This window comes from Coenobita brevimanus, chromosome 57, assembly GCF_032717465.1.
Source record: "Coenobita brevimanus isolate Jiangsu-jjx chromosome 57, ASM3271746v2, whole genome shotgun sequence".
Lineage (NCBI taxonomy): Eukaryota > Metazoa > Arthropoda > Malacostraca > Decapoda > Coenobitidae > Coenobita > Coenobita brevimanus.
Window position 1 is genome coordinate 7,661,831 of NC_137010.1, and position 11,598 is coordinate 7,673,428.

The window sequence follows — 11,598 nt, forward strand, 5'->3', positions numbered from 1 at the left end:
TGTATCCTTGGTTACTAGATAATCAGGCTTCCAAAATAATACACTAACCGATCTGGAAGGGAATAGGGAGCTGCCAGGTTAGTGTAAAAGTGCCACAGTAATATTATGACAGAAGAAAAAAAAAGTACAGGAAAAGGAAAGAAATGAAAAAGGACCGATGTCTCTTCTGGGTTCATTCCGGGAGGGGTGCATTTATGAATCTGAAAGAGGTTCGTTGCTGGTATGACGTGCCGAGTTGAACGGGTGACTAGGCCAGACTTTTCCCGCCATTTTGACTCGTGTTTGTGAGTGAGTGTCGCCATGTTTATTTCTTTCGGAGGAAAAGAAATGGTAGGATGTAGGACATGATATTGTTTTTACCTAAATGTGATCAATGGTATGGAGGAGGAAGCTGTTTTTTTTTTTTTTTCTTCTTTTTTTTTTCCAACTCTGGGCATAGGCTTCACAGCCTGGTCCCAGTTAAGGCCCAGTAGTCCTCCTACATATCATACACCTCTACATGTGTGTGTATGTGTGTGTGTGTGTGTGTGTGTGTGTGTGTGTGTGAGAGAGAGAGAGAGAGAGAGAGAGAGAGAGAGAGAGTTTACAGAAAAATCCAGTTTCTGGATGTTTTGCAATTAGTCTATGAATATTCCCTCTCTCTCTCTCTCTCTCGCTCGCTCAGGGCAATGCTTCTGTTCCTTCTCATTATGTATCATTATTCTCCCTTGCCCTAATCTCTGTTCCTCCATCATTAACATTTACCCGATCTGACTTGGATTTCTTTATTATTATTATTGTTATTATTATTATTATTATTATTATTATTATATGATCAGTACTTTTCACATAGTTATATTCAGTTTACTTCTCCCTATACATTCCTGGTGCATACTTTTTTCCGTAACCATGGCAACGTTTTTGTACTGAAAGTGTATATTCTTATCAGTTTCACTTGTATTTCGCCCGACTAACTTTAGGGACTTTTGTTTTTTTTTCTGATGCAGTTGTGCGGTAACCATAGCAACGTGTAAACTTTGGTAACCACAACAACTTCAAGAACATGGCGTGTCGGGGAGTTATGTAATTCTGTGCAGCCTTTCAACACATTTTAAGCGATGGACTTTCTCGCGTGGGATGTTGTTTTCTGATTTAGCACAACTCTCTCCATACAGTTCGTACGTTAATTCGGGATACTGACGGATGAGCTTTACAGGAGGCAGTGGAGCTTTACAGGAGGCAGTGGGGCTTTACAGGAGGCAATAGAGCTTTACAGAAGGCAGTGGATCTTTACAGGAGGCAATAGAGCTTTACAGGAGGCAATGGAGCTTTACTGGAGGCAGTGGGGTTTTACAGGAGGCAGTGGAGCTTTTACAGGAGGCAGTGGAGCTTTACAGAAGGCAGTGGAACTTTAAGGAAGGGTTTTCAGTAGTTTCAGTGGACTTCTGGCAATATCGCAAAGGACAAAAAATTGGAACTTTGACTGGGGAGTTGTTTCTTTCTCTTCTTGTCCTAATTGGGTTGTTTGTTTCTAGTATGAGAACTGTATTGACAAAAAACAGCATATTATCGATAAAAATATCAATGTGTATTATATGCAAAGAGAAAGTTACTGCTTAATAATACCGAGTGAGAAAATCATAGACCCATCGTGCTGCTCTCTCTCTCTCTCTCTCTCTCTCTGGCTTCAACAAAATCCATGCCACCCCAAGGTCAGTGGCGTGTAAAGGAGCCACCTGGTCACGTCCCCCCTTCAAAAAAAAAAAAAAAAAAAAAAAAAAAAAAAATGTAGTGATGATTTCATCTTTCACGGAAAATAACAGAACCATATTATATTTCCCCCAACATCTCTATCTTTCTCTCAGTCTATCTATCGTTCTTTCTGTCTCCATCTATCCATCTGCCTTTCTCTATCTACATACAGTATACAGATAGATAATTCACCACTGAACGAGATCCATCCCTCCAAGCAATCATTGGCTGTTTGGGTGCCGTAACCGCTTCAGGCTGAGAACGTGTACACATACAATTAGTGTTCATTGAACAGGGCCATACACACGTAACGCTGACTTTGCTTAGTACTAACACCTCTTAGTCTGTCCTGCGGGTGTCCTCATTCAGCGATTTTCATGTTACTTTGGTCTGCCAGTCACGTTTTCCTTACTGTGTTGTGAATAACGCTGGGTGATTTTTTGTTCCTGTCGGGAGGGGGTTGATCTACTGTTCCCTCACTCTGATTAACCCCTTCGCCCGAGGACGTCTGCTTTGGCCTTCTTCTCAGGGCTTCCACTTTTTTCTTTTGGGGGGATTTTTTTTCTATGATGAAGGGATTAACGAAGGTTGTATCTAATCCCACCAGTTCGAGAAACCACTCCGAAGTTATTTCAAACGTCTGGAGATGGCAAGAATAGACTGAAAAAGAAATACCTCAGATTGAAAGAGCTAAGGTAAAAGTTTTGACATCTGAACCACCACCACCACCACCACCACCACTACTACTACTACTACTACTACTACTACTACCGCTACTACTACTTATGAAAAAATACAGGATGGTGCATATCTTTCACAATCCAGTTCTTATGGAATACGAGAACGCCCCAGTCGGCGCTACCAGTTCCTACCGGTATTATTTTTAACTTTCCATAACCCTTTTCTGGCTTTATAGTGTCTGCTTTTGTACGTCCATATATTTCATGATTGATTACACCCACACATGAAAGAGCGACGTGGTTATGTGTTTGATCTGGTTTGTCTGTCATTATGTCTGTCTAGCTGTTATCAAGGTTATGGCAAAATTGTTCGAAGGAATTGCACCAAATATGGACCTGTGATTAGAGACAATGCCCACAGTATACAGTTGCTTTGCCATTTAACCCAGCGAAGAATAAGAACGGGATGGAGGGTTTTGTTGAACTAAGTAATTACATGAATGATAAGCAGTTGCCGGTATAAAAGAGAAAGGTATACAGTCAGTGTGTCCTTCCTGTCCTTCCTGATGGATCGGAAATGTGGAGTCTAACAAAATTCGTGGAACTTGAACATAATGCTCAGCGAGGAATGGAAATTATTACATTAGGTGCCGCAAGACGAGGCAAAAGATAGGCTCCTGGATAAGGGAACAGACATTTGGAGGATATAATCAGTACAGCCAAAGAGCATAAAGGATTACAGACAGATCACCTCCTTCGTAGAACAGAAAACAAGTGGACAGCAAGGATAACGGAGTGGCGGCCCAGAGATGGAGTGAGAGGAAGAAGCAAAGGACATGATGGCAAGATGAGATTCGGTGGGACTGAATAGAACGCGCCAGTAGCCAATAGGTGACAGTGGAAAAATATGGGAGACGCCTTTATCCTGCCGCGGATTGACTCACGTTGACGACAACGAGGACGACAATGACGACGACGGGGACGGTGATAATAATAATAATAATAATAAAATAATAATAACAATAATAAAGCAATGAGTAGCAGTGTGATTATTGGTGGCTTTAGTGAAGTTTGATCAAACTTATCCTAACCTATCCTGACTGAGTATATACGTTGTGTGAAGAACGACTATAGATATTTAGATAGTCTATTTACCAGTCAGTCAGAGGATCAGTCGAGCTTCGCTATGTCTCAAGGAATAGGTGGGCAGCATAACTATATTCACATGATCCTAATGGAGCTTTTCTACCATCGTCATAAATTACATTTGAAAATAAATGTAGTACGTACAGGTGAAAAAAGTATGTGAGATGTGTGGCAAGGTGGGTGGTTGCGGCATGTATTATAACTTGATATTGAGTTTGTTGGTATTTTCATTCGTATTCCAGTGCCTTTCATCACGCCGGGTACACCTCAGTAATACAGGCTGGTCCGTATATTGCGCCCTGCAATCTCGTGTGTTGTGGGGTCTACTGAGTGTGCTGGTGAGCGGGAGGACATTGTATGCGGTTGCCTCATAACATTATTAACAAAGAAGATTAATCAGAAAGTGCAACAACCCCGCCGTATACAGTCGCTTTCAGGCCAAATCATTGACCCTGGCTTGTGCCCTTGATCTGTGGCTAACTGCTGTACAAATTTATTTACCCTTACCTGACTTCAGCGCATCTACCCCGTGTGGTCAAACCTGCACCAGACTGTTATAACTTGACCCTAACCTGTGACCTTGACATTTGAACTAGTATTATGAAAATTAAGTAATTGTATCCTTACTAACCTAAATACACTCCACCAGGTCTGAGCCAAACCATTTACTTTACCTTGCGACCTTTACCATTGTCAGTGTCCTAAAAATTGAACTATTTCTCGGATCAAAACTGTGTGGACTGACCCTACCCTGTACGTATGATCAGTTACATTTCTTCGGTCAAATATTAACAGTTTTTATATAATTTATGATGAACTTATTAGCAAAAAAGAAAAAAAACAGAATTGAGCGTGTAATTTCTGTATTGTATTCAGTTGACATAAGCCTCTGTATGGCAAAGGGTAAGTACCGGTAAGTGAAGCAACAGAGTGAGGTTTATTGGTCAGGTACTTTTTATTTGATGGCGTATTGTATTCTTGCTATCATCAGGCGATTTCATTCGGCTTTTGAGAGACTTTTCGAAATGGTGAGGTCTGATACAGGCTTCATTGACCACTTCACCAACAAACGTTCTCCTGATTGGAAAAAAAAAAAAAAAAAAAAAAAAAACCACTTCATCTCCACCAAAACGTGACGGATTCTAACAACTGTATTCCGTGCTGCCGCCACACGAGTTAATGCTTCACACGACACAGTCTCTCATCGTATTGGCAAGCATGACAAGAGGCCACCAGCAGTATTAGGACAGTTTCAGACAGTCACGCTTATCGACATTTTCCAGTGTGTTATTTGACATTATATATGCTCACTGGACCCAAAGTCACCTCACCTCGCCTTCGGATGGGAAAGGAGGGATGGGTGATGATGAGATACAGTGATATTATCTGAGACTATCAGAGATAGAACTTTGTTATTTTTTTCCGCCGCAAACGCTTCATTTTAGTACTATATTGTATATAAGGAATGGGGGGGGAGGGTGATTCCCAAGGTTCTAGTTCCATCTGTAGTCACATCTATTTTACATTTCACTCGGATGATGTATATATTTAGACGATTATATTTAAATCGGAACGATATGTGGTATTGAAAGGGGTTTTTATTTTTATTATTTTATATAATACATATATGTATATATCCTGAAATGAATAAAATCGCCTGGCTGCAGCAGGAATAAGATTTAAAAAAAAAGTCACCAAATGTAGAGGGTTAAAATTTGGTAGGTTAGGTTGGATAATTTAAACACTGATATGTTAACAGACAGCTTAACTGGAGAATCATCCCTATAGCCTATTATTTACTGAATACTAAACGAAGGATATGTATCAGAAGAGTAATAAAGAACCCCTAATTGTACACACACACACACACACACACACACACACACACACACACACACACACACACACACACACACACACACACACACACACACACACACACACACACACACACACACACACACACACACACCAACGACTTCATCCAGACCTCAAGCTGGGTCATTACTGAAACTGTGGTATGGTTGCCACCCGCGGAATAGCCCCATTTCCCACAATAAACTAATTTATCATCTTTATCTCTGATTGGCTTAGTTTCAATGGGGATCGCAAGGCGGCGCGGTGCGGGGCTGGAGTAGTTGCGGGTGAGGGTGCGGGAGGTTGCAGCAGGGGAGCTGCGGTCAATACGTGCGGCCACTGAGCAGTGCGGGCCGCAGGTTGCTTGTGTGCTGGGAGACGCCTGGCGCAGCACCCTCACCACCGCACAGGCCGCACTCGACGATCAAGCCATCCTCGACGCCTTCCTAGATGAGTACCTGGAGGACATGGAGGGTGGGGATACGCTGCTGGCCTCCTGCCTGGAGGCGGAGGCGCCAGAGTGCTTGTGGGAGTACGTGGTGTGGCGGGCGGTGGGGGACAGGACGGCGCCGGTGGAGGCCACCACCCTGGTGCTGACGGGCCTCCACCAGGTACTGATGCAACGCCGGATGTCGCCCCCGTCAGCGCTCACCCTCCTCACACACTACCTGCACCAGGAGGCCAACACTCCACGACACCTACCCTCTCTGCCCCACCTCACCCCTGCCCCTGCCCTGCCCCCAGTGGTTGCCCAGCTCTCTCCCACCCCTGTCTCGCCCCCTGAAGTGAGTGAGGAGGGCGGGGTGTTCGTGCACCTGCTGTACGCCCTATGTGGGATTACACCGCAGCAGGACCCCAGTCACGACATCGACAGTGACCTCCTAGACAGTGACGACTGTTGGTGAAACACTCGCACTCCTTCCAACCTCACTCTTTTACATTCTTACTCGTATTTCTCATTGTCTCGTATCCACCTACAAGTCTGTTTCACATCCATAACTTATGTTTTTCAGTAGGCCTACCTATCTATACTACATTGAAGGTGGTCACTTGGCTTTGCAACCACTCATTAAAATAGGGAGTTGCAGCTGCTAACCATTCTTTCACTGGAGAAGCGTGCTCGTTACAAACCTACTACGAGTCTTAAAAAGTGTATTAATATTTTACCACAGGGGCACAGGTCTTCCAAATAAACTATTGGAATTAGCCTTTGATAAATTATTTGTTATTTCATATATTACCGTAGATAATGGACATAAAAAAAAAAAACTATGAAATCCGAGAAGACATTGAATTACACATACCATCACTCCGACGTATTTACCACCAAGAGTTAAACTTGCTGCCAGGCTCTCCCAACGCACATCTTACCTTTAGTGTAATGCCAAATTCCTTACCAATATGTTAGGTTTAGATTATTATTTCGGTTAAGTGAGGATGAGATAGCTTAGGTTAGGAGAGATTAGATTAGGATTAGCAAGTTGGGACTGAGATCTTAAATGTCTGTACTAAATAGCCTTGCCCCATATGCCCCTGAAGCGGCAATAAAAGAATTGATTATGTGCAAGTACTGGTAAATAGGTAGATAGATAGATAGATAAATTGATAGATGGATATACAGTAGCTTGATAGATAAACTGAGATGACAGACGGCTATAGATAGATAGATAAAAAGACATAAAGAACTGTCAAAACGCATGATACCGGTCAGCTTGTGAGGAGAGAGAGAGAGAGAGAGAGAGAAAGAGGGAGAGAGAGAGAGAGAGAGAGAGAGGGTAAGCGGTGTGAAAATAATAGAGATACCTGGACCATCCCCTTCATTTCCCAGCTCATAGTGTCGAGAGGGGTGAGATCCAAACGACCTCTCCCCCACTGCCCACTCCATCTGCCGCACCAATGACCTAACTAAAGTACCCTCGCTGTGGGGAGGAGGGGCCTTTGTGTGTGGGTGGGGAGGAGGGGGTTAATGTATGTGCTGGGGGAGTAAATTGGGTGGATAGGCGTGCATATAATTATGTGTGTATGTGGGGGATCTGTTTGTGTGGGAGGTGTGTGGGGGCTGTGCGTGTATGTAGATGTGTGTGTGTGTGTGTGTGTGTGTGTGTGTGAGGGAATAAATGTGGGGGATGACTATGTGTGTGTAGGAGGAAGGGGAAGGTTTGGGCGGAAAACTTTATGGGACACAGTTAACAGTGTACATAGGCAGAGTTACCCATATCTTATACTGGTAAGGTTCGCTGTTGAAGTAAGTGTGTTATAATGTCTGCTGCATTTTTCACCATGTAGCTAGCTCTGTGGTAACACATTTTGATATATATATATATATATATATATATATATATATATATATATATATATATATATATATATATATATATATTTTTGTGGTAGGTGGGGGCGCTCACCATCCACTCACTTGATGCAGTGCTGCTCTCAGGTGTCTGCCCTTTCCTCTCCTCTATCCTTCTTTATCCTCTTCTGTCTTTCCTTCATTCTTTCCTCGTCCTTCTGCCTACGGGTGACTTTACACTCCCTCTTCTGTCTTTCTTTCTGTAATGCTAGGTATTTTAGGGGCGGCTTCCCGTCCCTCTAACGCCTCGTGTGTAACTGGGTTCTCTTTCTAGACCGGAGCTTAGACAAATAGGCAACAACCTTACATGTGTATTGCTAAATTCTACAGTGGAACGGGTAGATGTCACGAATACAGATACGAGTACACTGGACAATTATAATTCTTAGGCCTAGATATGAAATTCTTAGTGGCTTATTTGGCGTAGCTACAGCTCGTGACCTTTCTGACTTCAAATCCGACCTAGCTCACTTGGCCACGCCCCTAGAATCTCAGAGTAGAGTCATTAAAGTCCAACACACTATGTTGCAAAAAATTACAGCCCACCTCAGTGAAGTCACTTACACTCTGAACAACTTCCCAGACATTCTCAGACAACAGATTTCTAAGATTAATATTGTTTCTCAGCTCGTCTATCTAAAACTTCACCTCGACAACCTCCAACTCTCTATTGACTCTCTCCTCTCTCAAGTTTCCACCTTGGTTCGTATTCTAGTTGATTCTGTTGATGGACGTGTCACTGTGGACTTAGTATCTATTTCTGCTCTTCGTTCTGTATTGAAATGGGCTCACTCTACCTTCGACTTGTCTCTACAACTTTCTTTTTCCTCTCTAGACTCCTACTATCCAGTTCTTGAGGCCACCCTTCTTGCAAACTATGTCATGATTCATATTCCTCTTCGCTCTGCCATCACCTTTAACCTCTTCCAACTTATTCCCTTTCCTTTCAGGTTTAATAACTCCCTAGTACAAGCATCTGTTCTCTTGGAATATTTCCTCCTATCCCATGATCACCCTTCCATTGCCTTTATCTCCTCAAAAGATCTCACCAAATGTTCTCTCCTTACCCCTACGTCACGCCTTTGTGCTGCTTACCTTCTAACTATTTTCCCTAGTAGCGCCGCGCCCTGCGAGTCTGCCTTAGTTCTCAACCATTCTGTACACTCTGCCTGTTCCTTTGCACCGGCTCCAGAACTTCCAGTCCATCACGCTCATCTCAACCACGTCCAGTACTTCTTTTTCACGGTTCCTGTCTCTGTTACCATCATGTGTCCTGGTTCTTCTATTCATTCAGTGCTTGCTAATGGTCTCTATAAGACACCTGACTATTGTACAGTCAAATCTGAATCTGTAATCACTTATGCCACTCGTTACCACCAAGCTGTCCGCAATCACACCTATGACATCTTTCAACCACTCAACATGACTTCCACTCTACCATTTGATAATATCTCTATCACCTCTGCAAACTTGGGCATGCTAACCTTTCTAAATGAAAGTGACTTCATTATGGACCAGTTTTCTATGGCCTTCAGCCGTTCATGGGTACATCCAACAATTGTGTTTCCCCCAGTGGCCATCTCTTTGATAGGTTTCATTCTTATGATCTGTGCAATGTACTGTTGTGTAAGGAAAATGGAACGCCGCCTTCAAGAAATCAGAATCGCAACAGGAGTTGTACAGCCTCCCCGGGCTGTAGAAGAAGGCAGTGTTTAGTGTCCATCCATGGTAACCAAAAGTGCAGAAGCATCCAAATACCATCTATTAAAAGAAAATCAGAAAATAAATATAATATGTAAGAAATTTGAACAGAAACGCCTTACATTTTATTGAAAAGATGTAACCAAATAGAAAACGAACAGTTCATGAGTAACAGAAAAATGTAGTGACAGCCAAAATACTATCAATATTTTCTACTAGTAGCATAACCATATAGAATATATGTGGAACAGTAAATCCAGTGTGAAATTACTGAACCAAATATGGATTCATACGACAAAGACAATAATAGTGTGCATCATAGGCTATAGTCGGATGGGATCCTTATAAATATAGTGACCTCTACACATATGTGCTCCACAAATGATATATTACCCTTCAGTCTATTCTTTTATAATTGTACCTACGTACTGTGCATTTACATCATATGTCCATATAACCATTGTTATATTATTTCTATGTATTTACATTTTTTTTTCTTCTTCTTTCACATGGCCTATAGATTGTTTTTATCAACCAATAATAATTAACCCATTTACTTATATACCTACTAAACACCCCCATACTTTTTTTTTTTTCACAATTATTGAATTTCCACGCATTCCTACCTTCATTGTGTCAGGAGACACCAATTCCATTTTTACGGGGGGAGTATTGTACCCATACTATGTACACCTAAACCTATATATATATATGTATATGTAACCAGTACCATTGATGAAATCAGCACACTTCTCTAAACTGCTGACTTAAGCTAAGGTTCCCACGCCCGCTGCTCGCTGTGAGTCAGTATGGGGCTAGACATCTAACAGATCACAGGTACAGAAGTTCTCTCTGGAATAAACCTCCATTATACGTCACCTCAGATCTTTGAAATAAACCTGAGTGGGGAGCACGGGGCCATTGAAACATTAGTCTAGCTCCAGTCAGCACCCCAGAGACGGCCGGTAGCCGCTCAACCCTCCTACAGGAGACGGCCCGCAGCCACTCTGGAGGTAACAAGGAGACGGCCGGTAGCATCGCCCACCTTCGTCAGGAGATGGCCAGAAGCCGCTCTGAAGGTGCCCTCGACGAGACGGCTGGTAGCCGCTCGACTCTCCTACAGGAAACGACCTGCAGCTGCTCCGGAGGTAACGAGGAGACAGCTGGTAGTCGCTCCAGCCTTCTTCAGGAGACGGCTGGTAGCCGCTCCGAAGGTGCCCCTGGAGAGACGGCCTGTAGCCGCTCGACCCTCCTGCAGGAGACGGCCTACAGCCACTCTGGAGGTGACAAGGAGACGACCGGTAGCCGCTCCCGCCTTCGTCAGGAGACGGCTGGTAGACGCTCCGAAGGTGCTCTTGAGTCAGCCTGTAGCCACTCCCTTCCCCAGGCCACGGCCAGTAGCCGGGCCCTACGGCAGGAGACGGCCGGTAGCCGCTCCTCCGTCAGTTGCTGACTCCTGCCCACCAACCTACGACCCAGAGGGAGACACCAGCCCGGAGGAGTATTGGAGAGGCCCCGTAACTACCACCAGCCTCTTCTCACTACAGCCGGTTCCTGAGAGGACCCGCCTGACGGACTCCGACGAAGGCCGACGCCGCAGCCCACTCCTGACGGCGTCCCCAACCGCCGGAGACTGCAGCCCCCGGGACCTCGGGACCGCCCCCAGGACCCCCGGACGGGACATCCCTTCACCCGACGCCGGAGATCGTCCTCCGTCAGGCGCTTGAGCGAGAAGTTCAGGCAGCTGTTCGGCCCCAGGCCTGAGGGCCAGACTCCCACCCCGAGATATAGTGAAACAAGGGCAGAGCAGTGAGTTATCAGAATATGGAAAGTCAGTGAGAAAGCATCATTAATGATGTAAAAGAGAAGTGGAATAAGTAAGATAACAGTGAAACAGTGAACACGGCAAGGCAGTGTAAGAGTCTATCTTAAGTGAACACGCTGCCATATACAGTGACTCCGCCTCACATTAAGATCATACAGAGGTCTAAGCTCCGGTCTAGAAAGAGAACCCAGCTCCACATTAGGCGTTAGAGGGACGAGAAGCCGACCTAAACACCTAGCATTACAGTTATGAAATAAATTGTGTACTCGTATATGGAATATTGCATTAGTTTTGCAAAACATTTACGT